The following is a 21,341-nucleotide window of genomic DNA, read 5'->3' as shown; positions in this document are numbered from 1 at the left end:
GTTTACCTTTTTTTCGAAGGGTATGGTATGACATTTTTTTTTTGGCGTTTAACTCCAGGCCTCCTCTCTGGCACCAGCTATCTTTTTTTAGTGAGTCCTTCTGATATCGATGTCGACTTTCCACTATGCTTAGGCCCCAGTTTGCAGTCATCTGCAAACTTTGTCAGCCAAAGTCCTCCCATGTTGGCCTGTAAGTCCCAATCCTTTCCAATTCTGACAATAATTTATCCAATATTATCTTCATTATTTTGCTACAACATGAAAGTAGACATATGACTCTGGGTTTTTCCTACTCCCCTTTCCCTTAAAGGCAGGTTTAATAAGTGCAGGTCTCCAATCTTGAGGACTTTCCCCATATTTATATGGCCTAGTAAATAACAAATATAATGGTATTGTAAGTTCTTGCTGAAATGTTGTCAGGTCATAATTACTAATTCTGTTTCCTCCCTGTGCTTTGTTTAGATCCAGTTTGCATAGTTATTTTTCAATATAATCTAATTTGATTTCAGTATCTGAGGTTACCTGGATGTCAATAGGACAACTTATCACTCCCTTTGTGAAACCAAACTGTTTTGCATAAGATTTTGTAAATATAGCTACATTCTGTTGTACTTGAGAATAAATATTAGAATCTATAGACAGTTTATCAGTTTGCATGTCTTTACTCCTTCCACAGCTTATGTATATGTAAAATGGTTTCCTATTTTGCTCAACATTTTTATATAAATTTTCATCAACTTTTTCTTGATCTTGTCTCATGCTATGCTTAATTTGTTTGTCCAGCTTGTTTATTTCAGTTTTCAAAGTTGTAGCTCAACCTTTTTTCCATTTCTTATATATTTTTCTCTCACTTTAATCAAGTATCTTGTTCTTACATAAATATATATTCCCTAGAAGTTGTATGCCTAAATCCTGATTTTTTTTTTTGCACTCAACTTCTTTTTCAAAACTTTCCACATTCCTTCTGCAGTTTTTCCACTGAACACTTCACTCCATTTAGTTTTACATAGTAACTGTTTTGCTTCCATATAATCTGCAATTAACCTTCTGTGCATTGGTTTACATTTCAGTTTGGTAGAATTATCTAGCAACAATTTAACCTTTATGACCACATGATCACTGCACATCAATGGTGGTAAAACTTGACATGAAGTAACAATAATTTCCTTAGGAACACAAACAATGTGTAGTATGTCCTATTCCCTGGTAGTTTTTTTTTACAATCTGAAGCAATTGTTGTTCATGAACATAAATATGAATGATTTCCTTACTAATGTTCTTGAATCAATATTATTCCAGTCTATTTCATGTAAATTTAAGTCCCCAGCTACTATTATTCTTCCCTCGTGTATTCAGTGCAAGAAATGTATGAATTCCTCTTGATGATCAGAATTTGACTTTGATGGTCTATATACACTCCATTAATTATTGTATGTTCCAGGGTTGTCTTTATTGTCACAGTTACACAGTATTCAGTATTGGTGTTATCACTGAATGTGTAATAATCACAGGACTCATAATTATCTTTAATCCCTATCGTAACACCTCCACCTGATTTTATGTTAGAATGTTTGTTACAGTGAAAACATTTAAACTCTGACAAAACTGGTTTCTAGTTATTGTTTGCTAATCATGTTTCACAAACAATAACAACATCAATCTTGTGGGAATGTAGCAATTTTTTCCAATAAAAAACTGTATTATTAATGGTCCTAGCATTAACAACCATTAGGGATGCATCAACTGTTGTTATCTGTGAACTATTAAATTTTTGACCTGGCAAAAATCCTGTCTTGTGTTTGTCAAATATTTCAAAAACATTTGCTGTAAAAATTCTCTTCCCTGACAAATGCATGCCATCCTGTCTGAACATACATGTGCCCAATATTAGGCTTGTATGCTCTGCACATTTCCATTTTTTTCATGTAGATATTTTCCCAAAAACATTTTCATTCACTGCAACTTGACCCTCCTTTCTATAAATGGTTTGTGAAAATATGTCCCAACACCTGCACAAGCTATGCTACATACGAGGGCTGTAAGTCAAAGAGTCCTTGCAGACGATATCATTTGTACTGGCATGAATGAAAACAGATCTGTACTTCCTTACATTAAGGTGTTCTAAGGCTTATCTGACATCCTCTATTTTTGCTCTTGGCAAGAACAATACTATTTGATGTTCATTATCTTCTCTGCGAATGTTAGTATCAGTTCTGCTAATAATTGAATCTCCAATTACAAGAACATCTTTTCTGACCACATCTGAAGAATCTTCAACTTTTAATTCAATAATATCTGCTCTATCAGTTGTTACAAAGGAATGATATTCATCACCATTAGTCTTGCTAATCTCACTGTTTTCATTGCGTATTACATTTGCAAGCATAGAATTCTCATCCAATTGGTTTTGTACATCCGCAGCCTGAGCCATGTTGTCAACATCTGTCTTTTTCACCTTTTTTCCTTACAGTGATGTTCTTCAATCCTTCTACATACAATTTTGATTTCTTCCTTTTCGCCTGCCCCCTTGCCTCTTTTTTCTACCTTCTCTTTTGGAAAAATGTTGGCTTTTTCTGTAGACTGAAGGTTTTCTGATAGTAGAATGTTATCATTCTATGTAATCTGTGTTACATAACAAAGCAGTGTCATTTTTTGGCATGTATTCTCTTTACTTTACAGACCTTTATCAATTTCTTTTCCTTCCTTGTTATGTGCTGTGAACTTATTCCTTTCTTTCTTTGTCTTGTTTCATATGGGTTGAATGATCTTTGCAAATAATAGACACACCCTTTCCTAAATGTGTTCTATTTGTTCTTTGCCTAACATTACTTATCTCACCAGGCCAGTCATTAATATACATATGTAACAACAGTTCTCCAAGCCATGCCAATTGCACAAGTGCAATCATCATCAGTAAGTCTAGATTTACTACAAATAATGGTAAGCAAATCATCCAACTTTTGACATGGGGAACACAGATCACCAGTGTTATCAGGTGTTACCTTTAAATATATACAGCATTCATTACAATGTACAAGATATTTGTGTTTTACCATATCATTAATGGCATTCTCATTTAAGGAATCCATATTCAGCTGCAAATAAATAAAAATATTCCAAAAGAAAAGGATAATCAAAATCAGTTACCACAGAATTCTAAGATAACTTAAATCAACATCTATGAGCAAAATCACACAAACTGTATGCAACTAAATACTAAAGTATGGTAAAGTTGTTGCTGTGATTGTACAAGTTCTGAAAGTCAGACAAAAACTGAAATTCCTTTACCATTGCTCTCAGTCTCACCTCTTTTTAACAGTAAAGATCGATAAATCTCAAAACAAAACAGGATTGTTTAGATAAGCTCTGGATTGTCCTCTCTGGAGTCTGTGTAAATTTATAGTTGACTAGGTCTCTTAGGATGGCTAGAGTTTGCTGGTCTAAAACCTATCCCTTTCTAACAATGTTTGTTTGTGTCTTTCGGCTTTTCCCGGTTAGGGGTCGCCACAGCGGAATTCCGGTCCGCTAATGATTGGTAGTTGCGTTTTTACATGCCGAGTTACCAGCCCTGACACACAACCTTCAACAAGGTATGCCCATTCACACATGTCTCCATGCAGAAGACGCTCTAGCTGAGAATCGAACTGAACAGCGTCTTACTGTGAGGCAACAACACTACCGCAGCACCACCACCGCGGGTTCTAAACAGTGAAAATTAAAGGTAAAACAACAAAATATAAATCAAAGTAAATCTTTTTGTCTATAAGTTATCACTTCTTTCCTACAAACAGAAAACAGAGGTAATCCAGAGGGCATGAATGAAGTCTGGTATCCCACCTGAGACCCAGAGGGTGGCAGGACTAACAAGAAACAGAGTATAAAGGATAAGTCCAAATAAAATAACTTTAGCTAGCAGATCTAGGAGACTGTCTCTCTCTGATATCCTCCCTGTGGGAGGAATAAAGACACCTTGTTGAAGTTTCCAGTAGTTTATTCAGTTAAATAGGTAGATGAATGAGTGTTCTTGTTCTAATACATTACATTCAACATGCCAGTTATTTAAAGGCAGTTACAGACAATAGTGGGAGGGTCCATGGGAGCTGATTGGAGGAAAATCTAGGAGATGGAAAAACAAGGAGCCAATCTCAAAGCTTAGAGATTAGTCCCTTATTTGAATATTCCTGAAAGACCCATAAGGATTTACCAGCTCAGCAGCTTATGGAACCTAATTTTTAGTTAAAAGCTTTTATTTTTATTTTTAACTTCTAACAAACAAAACATGACAATACATTATGAGCTACAACTATAGAACTATATTAAAAAAACACTTTCACCTGAGCTATATCAGGTCCATCCATCATAATAGAGTGGTTTACACTTTGAACATTGAAAATGCCTGCTTTTACGAGGCTCTCACCAGGCTTTATTAGTCTGTTTTGTAACACGTAAACTGAGAGGCTGCGTCTGCATCAGTGGGGCTCATATTCATTGCAGCCAAATATAAAAACTTTATTACAGAACCTTTTCCAGTTTATCACATGTAATATGAGAGGCTGTGCCCATTTTTATGTGGCTCATTATCTCCTGACATATAATATGAAAGGCTCATATTCTCTTGTATAACAATTGTGCCTATACACCATAGGCACAATTTGCCTATACTCAAAGGAAATCTGAGAGTCTTATGTTTATTAAAAGTTTTTGTATACTCTGCAGTTTACCACTTGGTGGATTTTTATTCCATGGGCACAGAAAGCCTACACAAAAGGTTCTCAGGTCTCAGATTTTACTTACTTTGTACTTTTTTCCTCCTACTTGTGCACATCCATGAGCTCTGTAAAAATGAGCACTGTGACTTGTTTTCCACTGTATGCTAGTTCTCTGAAAGCATGTAGTGTTCAAAAATGGGAATCAGCTAGTGTAACTTTAATTGACCACCTCCCCTGCATTTAAAAAGGTCTGTCTTCATCAAGAAGACGAATAAGGGGGGTTGTTCACATTAATCATGTATATGAGCATGTTATAAACAGGCACTGTAAACCTTTTTTGTTATACAAGAGAATATTAGCCTTTCATATTATATATCATATAATATTATATGGACTTTATATGGATGGGGAGTTTGTTCAAGCACAGAGGTATCCTCTGCAAAATATACCTGTACCTCCAAATTATTATGTTGATGTTGCAGAAGAAGTTTAGATCCCTAGAATGAGTGTTTCTGATGCCATTTGACTTGCCAATGTGTAGTACATCCATCAGTATTGGGTCAGAGTATGCCTTGTATGCCAGACACAGGTCACCACTTAGCTGTCAGTAGAATGCCACGTATAGTGACATGGCTTTGAGTTGGTTCATGTAGGACATGTTGTTTAGGCCTTGTATCCTTTTAGTAAGGTATATCTGTTGGCATTCCAGTTGTTGCATATGTCTGGACAGATACTCACCAAAGGAGGCATTATATTTAATGGCTGGCCTAATGAGGGCTGAGTAAAGGGGGGGGGGCAATGACATCCCTAGATTTAGACACAATCCCTTTGTTTATAAAGCGTGCATTATAGAAGGACTTTCTTACAATAATGGACACATTTATGTAAAATGTAAGGTGACTGTCCACATCAGTTCCCAAATCCCAAACAACTGGTCATTTCTTAGGGGTGTATTCTTAATGTAGTAGTTCTATGGGATAGATGACTTCCCAAACAAATGATACCATAATGCATTTTTTGGCATTTAGTTTCAGTCCACGATTTTGACATTAGATATTTATTTGAGACAAACCTTCATGCAGGATGGCTAAGTCATTTGAAGATTCAATGACTGCTCCTAACTTACAATCATCTGCAAACGTAGTCAGCCAGCCCTTTGGTATTGGCCTTAACTTCGGAAAAGTAGATGTCAACCAGGACAGGTCCCAGGAGAGAACCCTGGGGGACTCCACTGGTGACTGGTCTCTTTGTGGAGGTAATTTCCACTATTTTGATTTCATGTGTCCTGTTTGTGAGCCATTTGGCAGTCCACTAGGTGACATAGGGGAATATTTCCAGTTTATTTAGTTTTTTTACTATGCTTGAGTAGGGAATTGTGTTAAAAGTTTTCGCCAGGTCAAGGTATATGGTGTCTATGATTTTGCCTTCCTTCATTGCCTTGGTGACCTTTTCAAAAAAATCCACTAGATTGAGTAAGCATGACCTGCCCTTGATGAATCCAAACTGAGATGGGTCCAGTGTTTGGAGACTCCCCTCTATTCTGTTTGATTAGTTCCATGATAAGCATTTCCTTGGCTTTGCATATGAAGCTGTTCAGATGTATGGGTCAGTAGCTGTCTGGGTTTGTGGAAGGTCCTCCTTTATACAGGGGAATAACTGTAGCTATTCTCCATTCACTTGGTACAAAACCTGTATGGAAGTTGAGACTGAACAGTGTTGTTAGGGGTGTGGTTAAATTGTGCTTCATGTTATCTAAGATGGAGCCAGGGATATTGTCAGGAACCATCAGTGCAGTATTTTTAGCTTTTGATAGCACTTTTAGGACTTGGTCTTGTATGACAACTGGAGCCTTTTGCTTGGTCTCTTCCCACACATCCTTAGCTGCCATAAGAATCCATTTTTATCTGTATACCTAAATACTTCATCTTATCATGTCCCCATAAATAGGGGTATTGCTGAACCATTTCATGTGTGGGTACATAATTTACCTGTATAGCTTTTGTTTTATCATCATTAATTTTATATCCTGAAAAAACATGAAACTATCTCCAAATGTTACACAATACCAAAAGTTCCTTTCTGGATTTTTCAAGTACAAAATATTATCTACAAATATAGCTAACGTCTTGATTATCATACCATTTATATCACTGGATTTGTGAGCCCCTTGCTTTGTTTTCCAGTAGCTCTAAATATAAAAAAAATATCACAGAGGACACCCCTGCTTTGTTCCTTTGTTCAAAGATAGCTTATTGGAGAGACACCCTCCCACCATAATTGCCTCCAACACTTCACATATCCTCATAATTACCCCTGTTAGTCTATCAGTGAATGCAAATACCAGCAGTGCCCTACTCATAAAATCCAAGCTGACTCGTTCAAATGCATTCTCTGCATCATAATACACCAGCAATAGTAATATCATTTAACATTCTGCTTTCCTCTGGATCAAACCACATCGATCCATGTCTATCAATTATGGCAATACCTCCATCATTCTTTTACTAGCATAGACATAAACAATTTATAATCATGGCTTAAATTTGAAATAGGTATTTATTTATTTTTGTTTGCTGGGGTAATCTGACTGTGTGGTAGCTCATTTTTAGTGGAGGCCTGGGGAGAAAAGCTCCAGTACAGGTCTAATTAGTTGTTACAAAAATTATACAGTGAAAAATAATTGGAGTTTATACAATATGTAGAATATTTACAGAACAAAGAATTTTACAGAGAGCAATATTTGGAAGCTTTTGCAAAAAACATAGAATTATATTTAGAAGATTTTACAAGAACACCCAACTAGAAAGAAGGTAGTAGGTGAGTATTTTCCAGAGGAACTGATAAGAAAACATTTAATAAGGTACACCTTGTGTACAGATAATTGACTGATTTTTTGTGACATATATTAGATAGGGACTAAATGTATGAGGAGAGTTGATTCTGAGAAGAGTAAAGTATAGGTTCACAGTTTGATCCTGTATGTACAGGACTCTAGGAAGGGTAAACAAGCTAACAGGAGACAGAAGATAGTCAGAGAGGTAGAACGAGTAAGAAAAAACTTAGGGGATTGGAGGGACTATAGAGTTTAGGGGAAGAAAATGAAATATTAAGACAGTAACAGGAAGGAGTGAGGAGAAGGGGGAGATATTAATTAGGATAGTGAGGGAATACAGAGAGTGGGCAAGTAGAAATAAAATAGGGAGTGAGAGGGGAGGGAAAGAGGAGGTTGAGGTTATCAACCAAGGCGCGAGTATGAGCAGATGCAGTTGTTACCTAAGAACTCTTTTAGTAGTTTTTTGAAGTGAAATGTGTCAGGAGTGCTTATGATGAGCTCAGGGATATAATTTATTTTTTTGGCAATATAGTTAGAATACAATGATTCACCAGCTCTGTTGTTCTATATGAAGTTGAATTTGAAGGGTCATTACCTCTTTTGGTAATACTGCTACCACAACATCACTTCCAAGATGTTGACGTCTCCCCTTTTATTCAGGAGGTAAGTACTAAGCTTACTGCCCTTGAGAACCATTTTAAGCCTAGCCAATTTCCCTTAGTGAAAATTAAACCCTGTATCTTCTATCTGTGAGGTATGCACCTTGCCCATCATGCCAGGCCTCAATATCCTACCCTTACAATACTGTTAAGCAAAACTTCCAGGTCTTTATCACTGGCTTCCTCTCAAATTCCAAACATTCAGAGGAATATTGTCTGTTCCTGGAGATTTCCCTGTTGATTGATTGTATATCAACATTTTCATAGAATATCTTTCTATCTTAGAAATTAAGGTTTGCACCTCACCTTCCACTAACATTGGCATAATTTAGCCTTCCATAAACCTTTCCATTTGTGCCTTTTTGGTTTCTGCATTCCTTTGCTTTATACAAATGTTTATAACATTTCTAAAATATCTCTAATATTTCTATAGGATCTCTAGTTGTTTTTCTTGTCATAGGTGTAGAAAGTTTGGTGACAACCCTTTCTACTTTTTGCTGTTTAAGTTGTTGTGCTAAAGATTTTTGTGTTCTGGTGCTGTTACAACAGATCAGATGTCAATCTTCACTTAATCCTTGACTGTGGGTTCAGTTCCATATCTCAGAACCAACACGGACATTATTCCAGCTAGCACCTTCCAAAAACTCTCGAGCTTAGCTCTACCCAGAATGCTCCTGTCAAGATTTCCTCAGATTTTGTTTGCCGCTTTAAGTGCCAGATGAGTTCCTTTTCTATCAGCTCTCGAGCTAGCCATTTTTTATAACTGTAAGTGTTATTTATTTATTTTTTGAACTCTTTAGAGAGTAGTTGCTTCTCTAAAATCTTATTTATTTACCCAGCTCCTCTTTCCCTAACACGAGTAGTGTTTTTTCTCCTGAATGCCATAATTGGTAGTTCTTCCTTTGCTTACCGCTATGGTAAATCTTTCATACCATCACTGGTACGTTTTCTTTTTCCAAAAAAAAAAAAAAAAAAAACCTCCTCAAACTCTCCTTTCTCTTCCCTGTGTGGGTGTGGGTGTGTTTTTTGTGTGAGAGAGAGAAGAATACCTTTTTGCCATGGCTGAAAAGACTAAAGGTACTTGGCTTCAAGAGATGCCAGAAGTGTGATCGCAAATTGCTGAACTTGGACAGGCACTCCTTGTGTGTCTACTGCTTGGGCCTGGTGCACCTTCAAGAAGACTGTGCCATCTGTCATGGCTTTGGTCATCGAGTCCTCGTAGAAAGGAAAAATAATCTCATCTTGAAAGGCCTGTTAAAATCTAGCTTCAATGAGGACGTATCTGTAATTTCTAAGATTGATGTTAGCTCCCCTTCTTTTTCCTCTTCATCCAGACATGAAGGTTCTAAGAAGAGTAGCTGCTTGGTTCCAACAGTCTCATTGGAACTGCCTATGAAAAAGGCTAAGTCTTCCCCGGTTCCCACAGTTTCAGCGGAACCAAATGCAAAGCAGCTACCATCATCGGTGCAGTTGGTGCTGATCTCTGCACCGACAATTCTGGCACCCATTACTACTTCGGATCAGATATTTTCCCCCTCCTCCATTCCACCGATCTCAGAACAAAAGGAGTTTTCATTTAAAGATTTGCCCCATATAAGATATTCTCCAAAAATAATTCCTTTGTAGACTGTCCGCCAAGCCCATTCTTGGACAGACCCCGGTCCCACTCAATTTGTTCGATTCATTCCACCAAGATCCTCACAGAGTCCAAAGTTCTGAGGCTGGTGGGCCAACTCCTGGCAGTGAGGGGACTAGCCACTTCTTTGGTTCCTAGCACCTCTGGCTCTGAAACTTTACATTTCTCTAACCCCATTCTCATTCCTCCTCAGACTCCAACTAAGCATTTGGAGTTCCCAGTTCTGACACTCCCATTGTCGACTGTATCAGTGATGTAAGATCCTTGTCTCTGGAGCCGATCAACCCTGAGATTTTTGGTTCTATCGGAACCAGAGACCTCTCAGGGTTGAAGCTTCATTGTTGGTTCCCAGGAGCGTGGCTCAACACCATTCTTGTCAGAGCCAGCCATACTTCTTGGGGCTTTGGCACACATAAGTTTTACTCTGGCTTCGGGCTTGGGGTTGCTACCTCTGTGTGGGATGAGATGACAGTTTCAAAAGATTCTATTTCGATTCCTGGTGCCCATTCCTGTTCAGGGGGGCCTGCTTTCCGGGCTTTGTCCACTATGGGCTCACAGTCAATAACTCTCTCTCATCATAACAGTATCCCTGCCCTTTGCCACACCCAGAACTACCTCCAGCCTCCACCTCAGGACAGTGGACATGTAAACCTCAGGATTCAACCAAGGTGGCTATGTCCTCTTCAGACTCCTCCCTGGCCCATCCCACCGAGGAGATACCCCTAAAGGCAAAGTGCAAAAGGAAGCACTTGGACTCCTCTGAAGAGTCTTGCACAGAAGATACTGACTTTGATGAAGGGGAAGGTTCCTCAAGGTCACTCATGGAAGATGTCTCATTCGGTGACATTCTAGAGATCCTTAAAGAGAGGGTTGGTTGGATTTCCCAACAGCCTTCCTCAGAGGAGTCAGCATACCTAGAGGCTTTCCTTGTCTGACCATCTACTTCTTGGATCTCTCTGCCCAGTGACAATATAATTATGTTGATTGTGTAGCAGGCTTGGAAGATTCCTGAGTCCATTGAAAAAATCCCTAGGAGACCAGATTGTATTTTGTCAGCTCTTGTGGATCAGCAGCATTGGGCTAAAAGGGTACTAGTAGATGCCATGGTGATTGCGGCAGTCACTAAAAAGGAATTTGCTGATGAAAGTCCTACTATCCATCCTCCTAATAAAGAGTCTAGGATGATGGATAGATTTGGGAAACGAGTATATGATTCATCGACCTTCTCGCTTAGGTCCTTTAACTTCATGGCACATTTCACCAGGCTTCAGCGGGATCTGATAAAGGAGCTATTAGACACTTTAACAGGAAACATAGCTGAGGGGGTTCAGGGTAAAGTGCCTTCCCAGCTAGCAGCCCTTGATTCAATATGTAATTTGTCCATGAGGCTCATTGCACATGCGGCTGAAGGGTTGACTAGGGCAGCGGTTTCTGGCATAGCCATGAGGAGACACACCTGCATGCGCTTATGTGAATTTGTGGAACCATTTAAGTCTTCTTTCATTAATGCATCCTTTGATGGAACATCCCTTTTTGGCACCAAAGTTAAAGAGATCCTTGTCAGATGTAAGAAGGATGGAAAGACCCTTTCTGCTGTGGGAGAATGCTTTTCCACTCCTCAATGGGCCTACTCCAGGAACCAGAGGAGTGGAAAGCTATGGTTCAAAATGTCCCAAGGGGCATTCCAGGACTCACATGGTAGCATCTCCCCCCGGGGTAGAGGGAGGAGTTACAATGGAAGATGCCATGCTAGAGGCAGAGATGGTCTGCAAAATCAGGGTTCAAGGGATTTGTACCCTATCAGCACTCCTGAATGGACACCTGATTGCAGTCCTCTGAAGGAAGTCAGGGGATGACTTTCCCTGCACCTACCTGGCTGGCTAACCATAACAACAGACAATTGGGTATAGAGGAGTATAACCAGAGGTTACAATATTCCCTTTTCAAACAACCCAAACAACCAAAGTGAATCCCAGATGTTCCACCCAGTCACAGGGATGCAGCAGTTTTAGAAATTCAAAAACTGCTCAACAAAAGAGCCATCCAAGCAGTCCCACCAGAACAGATAGAAGATGGAGTTTACTCAAGATTCTTTTTAGTGCTGAAAAAAAGGGGACTGGAGACCAATTTTGGATCTCAGTGTCTTGAAAAAGTCAGTTCAACAAACCAAATTCTGGATGGTCATGATTCAGTCTATTCTTCCATTCTTAGGGAAAGATGATTGGATGTGCTCAATAGATCTTCAGGATGCGTATTATCACATAAAAATAGACAAAAGCTCCAGAAGAGTTTTGCACTTCCAGCTGGGAACCAGTCATTATCAGTTCAGAGCCCTGCCCTTTGGTCTCACCACAGCCTCCAGGGTGTTCACCAAATGCATGGCAGTGGTAGCAACTCACTTCAGACTGCAAGGATTCCATGTGTTTGCATAGCTAGATGAGCCACTCATTACCGCAACCACCAGACATCTACTGCTCTGGGCAAGGAACTACGTTATTCAAACTTGCTCCTTGCTGGGGATCACTGTGAACTACATAAAATCCCATCTAGAGCCAGCAGAGCATTCAGAGTTCACAGGAGTGGTGTTAGACACAAATACCTGTATTGCATCTGTACCCTAAGAAAGACTTTAAAGAATAAAATCACAAGTCAGCCAGATTATTCACAACAGAACAGTGACCACAAGATTGGTGTTACAGACTAAGATCTATGGTGGCCAACATCACTTTAGTTCCCCCTGCAAGGTTTCACCATGTGAATTCTACAATGGCACTTGGTGTCACAATGGTCATTACTGAATCAAGCAATGTCCCATCAGGTACTGATCACCAAGTTATGCAAAAAGGACCTGAGTTGGTGGCTCTATTCCAATGAGATTCTGTTGAGCTGTTCTTTTTTCCTCCTCGACCCCAAGCCATAGTGATTACGGATGCATCCCAAATAGGGTTGGGAGAGTACTTCAATGCTCTAAAGAAGAGGGCAGTGCTCCTGGCATTGCTAGCATTCCAAGAAACCCTCCCCTTGGGAACAGTTGCAATCCAAACAGACAACATGTCATTGGTTTGGTACATCAAGAAACAAGGGGGAACCAGATCTTACCCTCTTTGTCGAGCACTCAGGGAAGTCAATGGGGAATTTTATCTGACTACTTTCTAACTGCAACGCATATTCTGGGGAGCTCCAACGTGATTGTGGACAAATTGAGCAGGAGCATCCTGATGCCTTACAAGTGGTCTCTCAATCCTTTAGTGGCAGAAAAGATATTCCGATAGTGAGGCCAGCCATACAGCAATCTCTTTGCATCCCCCTGAACAACAAGTGCAGCAGCTACTTTGCCCTGATCCCCCTTCTGGGAGAGTCACCCAGAGATGCTGTCCTTCATGATTGGCTCCATGGTCTACTGCATTTCCCCCAATTCCTCTCATTTCCTAGTTCCTAAAGAAAGTCAATAGGTCAAAGACCATGATACTTCTCACTACCCCATTCTGGCCTTGACCTCGTCAGATATGGTTTCCCTTTCAGTAGCCTCACTTAATTCAGAAACCTTGGATGCTGGACCCAGCTCCAGACCTATTGTCCCATCCAGAGGGACTCATTCATCCAAATCTTCAAAATCTCAAGCTCACTGTGTGGCTTCTTCAGTTCCAATGATTGCCAGCCATACTAGCCTTACAACCCCAGTTCAATGAATAGTTCTAGCCTCCCACAAACCTTTGACCAAACAATTATAGTAGCAAGTGGCAAAAATTTTGAAAATGGGCTACAAACAGTAATCTTAACCCATATTCTACACCAGTTCATACAGTCTTTACATTTTTTAGCACTGCTTTTCGATGCAGGGGCATCCTCCTCAACTATACGGGTTCGTCTTGCTGCAATTTCAGATTTTCATAATGGCCTAAATGACACAGCTCTAATGTCGCACAAACTTTGTAAAGTCTTTCTGAAAGGAACCCTATTGCTGAGACCGCCATGCAAGGATCCGTCTACACCTTGGGACTTTGCACAATTTAGTTTATTTATTTAAAGATAGACAGTGCACTTTTTCTTAGGGATAAAAGTTAATGTTTTCTGAAACTGGAATGGGAATAGTGGTAAGAAAAGAGCAAACAGCAATCATTGTTACTGCAAACTTGGGTTTTAACATGGATAGCCTTCATTTTAGAGTAGAGGATGCCTGTGGTTGCAGCTATCAATTTGGGGCAACTGCTGCTGACTAGAGGGATACATTTCATTTTTTTTAAATATACACATTTTTGTGTGGTTTTCATACGTTAAAGGATGACGGGGGTTCTGAAAATCTACTTATTTATTTTAATGGGGTCATGCAGGTAATGAACTAAAAATGAGACATTGGTGTTTTCCTACTTAGCTGTTAAAAAGAGGGTGATTTAAGAAATGAGTAGTTCAAATGAATCAAGCCTTACTAGTAAAGACAAACATTTCTTCAGAATGAATAGCTAATGAATGAGATAAAATGAAAAGGCGTTTTAAAACAGTGTAGAAATAAGAGTGGAAGAGATATTGGAAAGTAGTAACAGAAATTATTTAGAAGGGTTGACAAATGTTAAAACTGTCAAATGTTAAAGTATTGCAGAGTAAGATGAATTTCACTTAACAAGAAGTGGGGCAACTGCAGAGAGCTAAAGGAAAATAAGGGAGTATTTCTTTAATACGCACAAGTTTAGAAAGGTTATGCAAAAATAAATTATGTCTTGCCATAACATTCCATCTGTGTTGTCAATCTTCACTTATCCTTGACTGTGGGTTCAGTTCCATATCTCGGAACAGACTCTGCCATTATTCCAGCTCATGCTTTCCAAAAACTGTCAAACTTAGCTCTACCCAGAATGCTTCTCTCAAGATTTCCTCAGATCAAGTTTGTATAAGATAATGACAGACAGGAAATAACAGATCAGAGACCATATCTGTATTCATAAAGGAATAATCCAGTTGGTAGGGGTAGATCCATAACACCAAGAAGCCGGAAAGGAAGGGGAAAGGAGGGTGAGGATGTCAAGGATAAGTGAAGATCAACAACACAGATAGAACATTATGGTAAGATGTAACTACTTTATCTGATGTTGTCGATCTTCACTTAATCCTTGACTATGGGACAGAGTCCCCAGCTACTGAAATTTTGGGAGGTCTCACAGAAGAATATTCCTGAGCACCATTGAACCAAAAGATGCTCGTCCACTACAGATCAAATCCAGCTTGTAATGAGTAATAAAGGTATGCAGGGATGCCCAAGTAGCCACTGCACATATAATCATCTATTAAAGCTGTAGCATGGAAGACTGCGGAAGTAGCTATTGCTCTAGCAGAATGTGCTTTTACAGGTCCCAGCAGTTGTACTTTCTTTTTGTTATAAATGAAGGTTATGCAGTCCTTGAACCATCTAGCCAGAGTAACCTTAGAAACTGGTTTGCCTAGAGCAGCAGAAGAGAATGAAATAAATGGCTGATCAGATTTTATGAATTCCTTTGTTCTGTGAAGGTAAAAAATGTAATTGTCTGTGAACATCTAACAAATGCAGACAATATTCGCCTTTGTTTGAAAATCTGGGAAAAAATATAGGAAGTTGTATAGTCTGATTGATATTAGTGTCAGATACTACTTTTGGTAAAAAAGAAGGATTTGTTCACAAAGACACCCTATCTTTATGAAAGATTAGGTAAGGAGGATTGCAAGATAAGGTCTGTAACTCAGATATTCTCCTAGCAGAAGTAATAGCAACCAAAAAAGAGGTTTTCCAGGATAAATACTTCAAATTGCAACTTGTGGATGGTTCAAATGGGGGTTTAATCAAAGATTGTAGCACCATATTCAAGTCCCATGTATTAATTCATCTGATGAAGTCTGTGGACAAAAAAACATATTTATCTGAGTGTTTATGTGAAAATAAAAGTTGCATTTACATATTTTCAGGTGTCTTTGGAGTGTGGTTCTTCGTGGCCTTCTGAACTTCTTAGATTTTTTTTAGTATCTGTTTTCAACTTGGGAGAGTTCTAATGAATCTGTTTATCAGGGTGCAGCCATATCGGAAGTCCATTAATTAAACCCTATTACAAAGTAATGAATTACTAATAAAGCATAGACACACAAAATATACAATTACAATTATATATAGGTTATAGAGGAAAATAAAGCTGTTACATTGGCTCATTATCAAAAGACATATCAAAATTCTGTTATTATATTATTTTATTATTTTTTATTATTTTCATTTAATTTATTAATTATATTATTCTGCTGTACCCCTCTTCTCAAAAAATGCAAAAACATGTTAGCCCCAGAATAAATTTATGGGTACCCATCCAATAATCTTTGCTTAATCTGAAGGATGCCATGGTGTGCCATGGTGTCACTTTGTTTAACTAGCAGAAGAAGGTTGTTTCAGAGGTGAGGTAGATGTAGGGTAATAAAGTTGTCTGTTCAGCACATTTTGTTTATGTGCTATTGGAAATTAACAGGAACAGTTTGATATTCTGAGACTTGTTGGTGTGAGTCCTGGAATAGCAAGACTGGATGACTGAAAATGCAGACTTGCATATGCTAAATGCAAGATTGTCATTTCTTGGACAATCTCAGAGTTGGTATATATAAGTTTATGGGTATAGGAGCTTACTCCCAATACATTAGGGCACCTAGGAGGCTTGTCTGTCTGCAAAAAAAAAAAAAAAAAAAAAAACAACTTTAAAAGTGGACAGCAATGTTTGATATTTGCTGTTCTGTATTTTCAGACTTTGTTTGTGCAATTCCTGGCTTGCAGTAACAAGTCACCGAATTACAATAGGGAAATGATTAAATTCCATATTTTTGGTATTAGTGGAGCTATTTGACTACTGAAGATACCAGAGATCAAAGAGAACTGGGTCCATAATGGTGTGGAATGCAAGGCATTGATCACCATGCAAGACCATATAAGAAACGTAGTAAAGGAATAGCACTTCAAGCCTTTCCTGGTAGCGCAGTGTCTCTAGGCCAGTAATCTTCTTGATTAGGAATCTCTGTGGCCTTTCCAATTGCTTAATATGCCTAGAAATGTACATTCCAAAGTGGACATTGTATTACACAACTGGTCTAACTAGGGCTGCCATAAAGAAGGATGATAACTTCTTTTGACCTGGATGCTGCTACATGGTGGTCAAAGAAGAGCAATTTATTAGCACAAGTTTCAAAATATCTGCAACATTATGATTTTAGGGAGGGGTATTAGCTATACTGTAAAATGAGAAAGAGAGTTGCTTATCAACTGTAATAATGCTTCACTTTTTCATATTAAGCTCTTTTCCATATACTACTTGTTTATAAGGGTTAACTGCTGCTGTAATTAATATGTATCAAAAGGAGATTTAGCAGTAATTTCCAGTTTGTAGTAATCTGCAGACTTAGCTAACCAAAGGTTCTGATTTTTGGTCCTGAGACTGGAAAAGAAGATGTTGAAAAGGAGGGGTACTAGCCCCTGATGCATTACACTAGTTACCTACATGCTTTATGTGTATCTATCGTTCAGCCAGTTGGCTATCCAATTCATCACTTAGCTTGTTTATGGTGCCAGCATTGGGAATAATATCAAATGCATTGGCCATATCCAAATAATCTGTGTGAAAAGAATGACTGCTGTTAACAGTCTGTGTGACATTCTCAAAGAAGTTAAGTAAGCTGACTAGGCAGGGTCTCCCTTTTGACAAAACCAAACTGATGCAGGTCTAGCTTAAGAAGGTTTTTGATATCATAGTTTATGAGATCAGTTATGATACATGCTATGACTCTAGAAATCAGTCTAGCCAGGTTAATGAGTCTATAGTTTACCAGGTTGGTAGTGGGGCTGCCTTTGTGTAGGGGCATCACCACAGTAGTCTGCCATATTTTAGGACAAATCATAATGCTATGCTAAGGTTAAACAATTTTAGGAGGGATTCCACAAACTATCAGGGCTGATGGAAATAGTAGTTTGGTTTTAGAGCTCATCTTCAGTATGGGTTCCTTTGTGATATTAGGAGGAGCAATGGATATTGGCATTTGTGGAATTAAGATAATTGTTTCACTCATACAAGCTCTCTAAATTTGTCTGTTGATTTTGGAGCTTTGTACAGTTGAAATCCCTGAATTTGGAATTCATTATCTCATTTAGATAAGAGAGACCCAAATCATTTAAGGGGCTACTGCCTTCAGTTGACCACAAAAGTAATAATCATGAGATAGGGCAAACCCAGATCTAGGTCTTACATGTGAGCTTCATTTTCGTTTGTAGTGAACTCTATATGGTTTTGTTTGTGAGAAAAGTGTGTTAATTGAAATTAATATCTGATCTGATATGAAAGCATATGATATGTACTTGATGAATTTAAGCATTACAAAAACACTAAATAACATAAAGATGCCAATGAAATTAGACTGGCCACACTGAAGCCAAAGATAACTATAAATCCTTCTTAAACTGTGTTAGAAAACATACCTTATATTGCTCCAAACTTTTTCATAATGGTACCTCCTATTCTAACCTAATAGGTATCACCAATATCCTTGCAAACAAATTTCTAATCAAAGCCCCCAAATATCTGAATACCTTATTCCCCCAATTATCTCTAACGATTATTTACTGAAAGAGCTAAAAAGACCAAAAATACTTCTTTCACAGGGCCTGATAATATACCTGTTGCTTAATTAATAGTGTATAAACATACATTTCAAGTATAATTCTCAAACCATTTAACCTAAGTTTTGCTACTGTTTTTTGTCCCCGATAAATGAAGCACTGCAGTGGTGATGCCCATCCATAAGGGTGGCCGCACAGCCAATTAGAGCAATTACAGACCTATCAGCCTTATGATCCTTATTTGAGGACCACGGAACATGTTATAACTGACCTCTTAAATTGTGATTTCAAGAATCTTGTTAGGTCTGATCCTCAGCAGTTTGGCTTTGTGAAAGTCAGAGCCTGTCTATTAAATTATTTCTAATTTGAAAAGGTTAAGGAGGCTGTAGATGGTAACCATACAGTGAAAAACAGTATATATGTAAAAAAAAAAAAAAACCTTTATTAAATTCTTACATTGTAGTCAATGTCATAGGTACACATGCAATAACAGAAAAAAAAACTGCACATAATATATTTTGATCTGGCCCAGGCCTTTGACAGCCCTTACCAGATCCTGAGTGTCCACAAATTTACTCTGGGATTAACTGGTATGACCTCCCGGAGAAAGAACGTGTGACCTGAAGGAGGATACTGACAAGGTGTGAATGGTTATCAGACTCAGTGGCCTTGGAGTACTTGTGAGTCTATGAACTGATAATTAAGCAACTGATATAATTTCATAAAAAGAGTTTTGAAGTGGTTTAGAACTTAAAGAGGGTAGCAGTTGTGTTCAGTATAAAGCCAATGTCACGCGATTAAGTCTGAAGTTGTGAACAAGATACCATCTTAGGTATGGATATCTTTTACAAGTATCTTATTTTGCAAAAGCCAGTTGTAAATTATACTGAGGCCAGTTAAAACGTACATATTAATGTTTTCCATTTGACAATGGCTACCATAGAATAACAATACATAAGAGTCTTATGATAAGACAGTTATGTAGGTCCGAACAAAAGTCTGGAAGGGACACTTTGGAACTGCTCACATGACAGAAAGGCTATCCAAGATGGTGGATCCAGTCCTGGTTGCAGACTAGCTAGAGTACTACTTCACCATATTAGGTGCATGCCCAAGACTTCACATTCATCTTGCAATACATGTTCAAAAATCCTGAAAAAAAAATCCAGTTAACACTGCAAGTTAACATAGAAAAAATAGCTTATTTCTGGCTGATACCTTTGAATTAGATATGTCTGATGCATGGGTAATGATTATTTTCTAAATGTTGCCAACCCCAGTGTGTGTGTGTGTGTGTGTGTGTGTGTGTGTGTGTGTGTGTGTGTGTGTGTGTGTGTGTGTATATATATATATATATATATATATATATATATATATATATATATATATATATATATATATATATATATATGGATCTACTTTGATCAAGCAAATTTACATTTCATCGAAACGTAAATTTGTGACCTCACGCAAAAGTGCATCTTTTCGAAAATGCACTTTCATGTAAAAACAAATAAAACCAAAAAAAAAAAAACACTATACACAATTATGCAGGGGGGGCACCCCCCTACTTTAATATTCTCACTCCGAGATCGCACTACAGTGTGGAAAAGGGAATATTCCCTTATCCCCACTGTACCACGATCTCAGCAATAGTTTGCTTAGTTGTACATCAGCACTAAATGTTGATGTACAACTAATGTTACATGTAAACTGTATGTTTTTATTTCTTTTCTGTTTTTTTTTTTTTTTTTATTTCTGTTTTTACATGAAAGTGCATATTCGATAAAATGCACTTTCGCGAAAGTGAGGTAGCAAATTTATGTTTCGATGAAATGAAAATTCAATGGATCAAATGGGATCCATATATATATATATATTGTTATATAGTAATGCAGGGCCTGATTTATTGTTTCTTCATGCATTTCCTTCTAATTTCTGCATTTAAATAATATAAAATAGATAAATAGCTGTGACTGAGTGTAGAAAATAAAGCTGCACCTCAAATATGTTTTTTTACACATGTATCCATACATTGTATCCTGTATGTACGTTTACTATGAGACCAGCCACAGAACAACCTTAGTATGGAGATGTAGTACATGACAACTGGGACCAGGACGGATGTCCCAAGCTATCTAATAGACTGTGTTATGTAAAAAAAAAAAAAAAGAAATAAACACCATATCTGCTCAGTCACTGCCATTTCCCTCCTCTCAAAATTGATTCCTTTGCAGTTACAGCAAGATTACCCAGTTTCACATTGTCAGTGATCCCACTGTCATACTGAGAATATTCAATACTTTAATATCAAGTCTTTGGTCCAAAATACTATTACATTGCAAGCATTTAAACACAGAAAGCTATTTTTCTATAATTTATACAAAACAATTAGCATGCTAACAGAGCAGCACCTCATAAACTGATTTACTGTCATTGCACACTTATGTAATGAATGGTGATTTTGAGTTAATAACACCAATTAAAGCAGGAGGAGGCAAGGAAAGCAGCCAGAAAAGAAACTCAGATTAAAGAAAAGATTTTCATTTAAGAAGAACTTTTTTATGGATTTACTTCACAGCTCTCCAAGCAGAGTCAAGACTTCTGGCTACCAAAGTTTGCAGATTATTTCAAACTGGGGGTTGTTTTTAAGTCAGTCTCTGACACCTAAACCCTCGAGAATGAACTCTCTCTAGCAAATTATTATTGCACTAAAATCCCTCAAACTAAATGCAAAAAAGTGGTATTATCACTTTTATTTGACAACCATCTCCTCTCATCATATTATATAGACATCATAGCACTACAAAATGAAAAAGTAGCAATGGACTTAGAAATCTGGATTGATAATTCCCTGGCTTTTGACTATTATGTAAATACAAACAGCTAACACCATGAA

The sequence above is a fragment of the Protopterus annectens genome, chromosome 10.part0 (genome assembly GCF_019279795.1).
Source record: "Protopterus annectens isolate FY-2018-M chromosome 10.part0, PAN1.0, whole genome shotgun sequence".
Taxonomy (NCBI): Eukaryota; Metazoa; Chordata; order Ceratodontiformes; family Protopteridae; genus Protopterus; species Protopterus annectens.
This window is presented reverse-complemented; position numbering follows the sequence as displayed.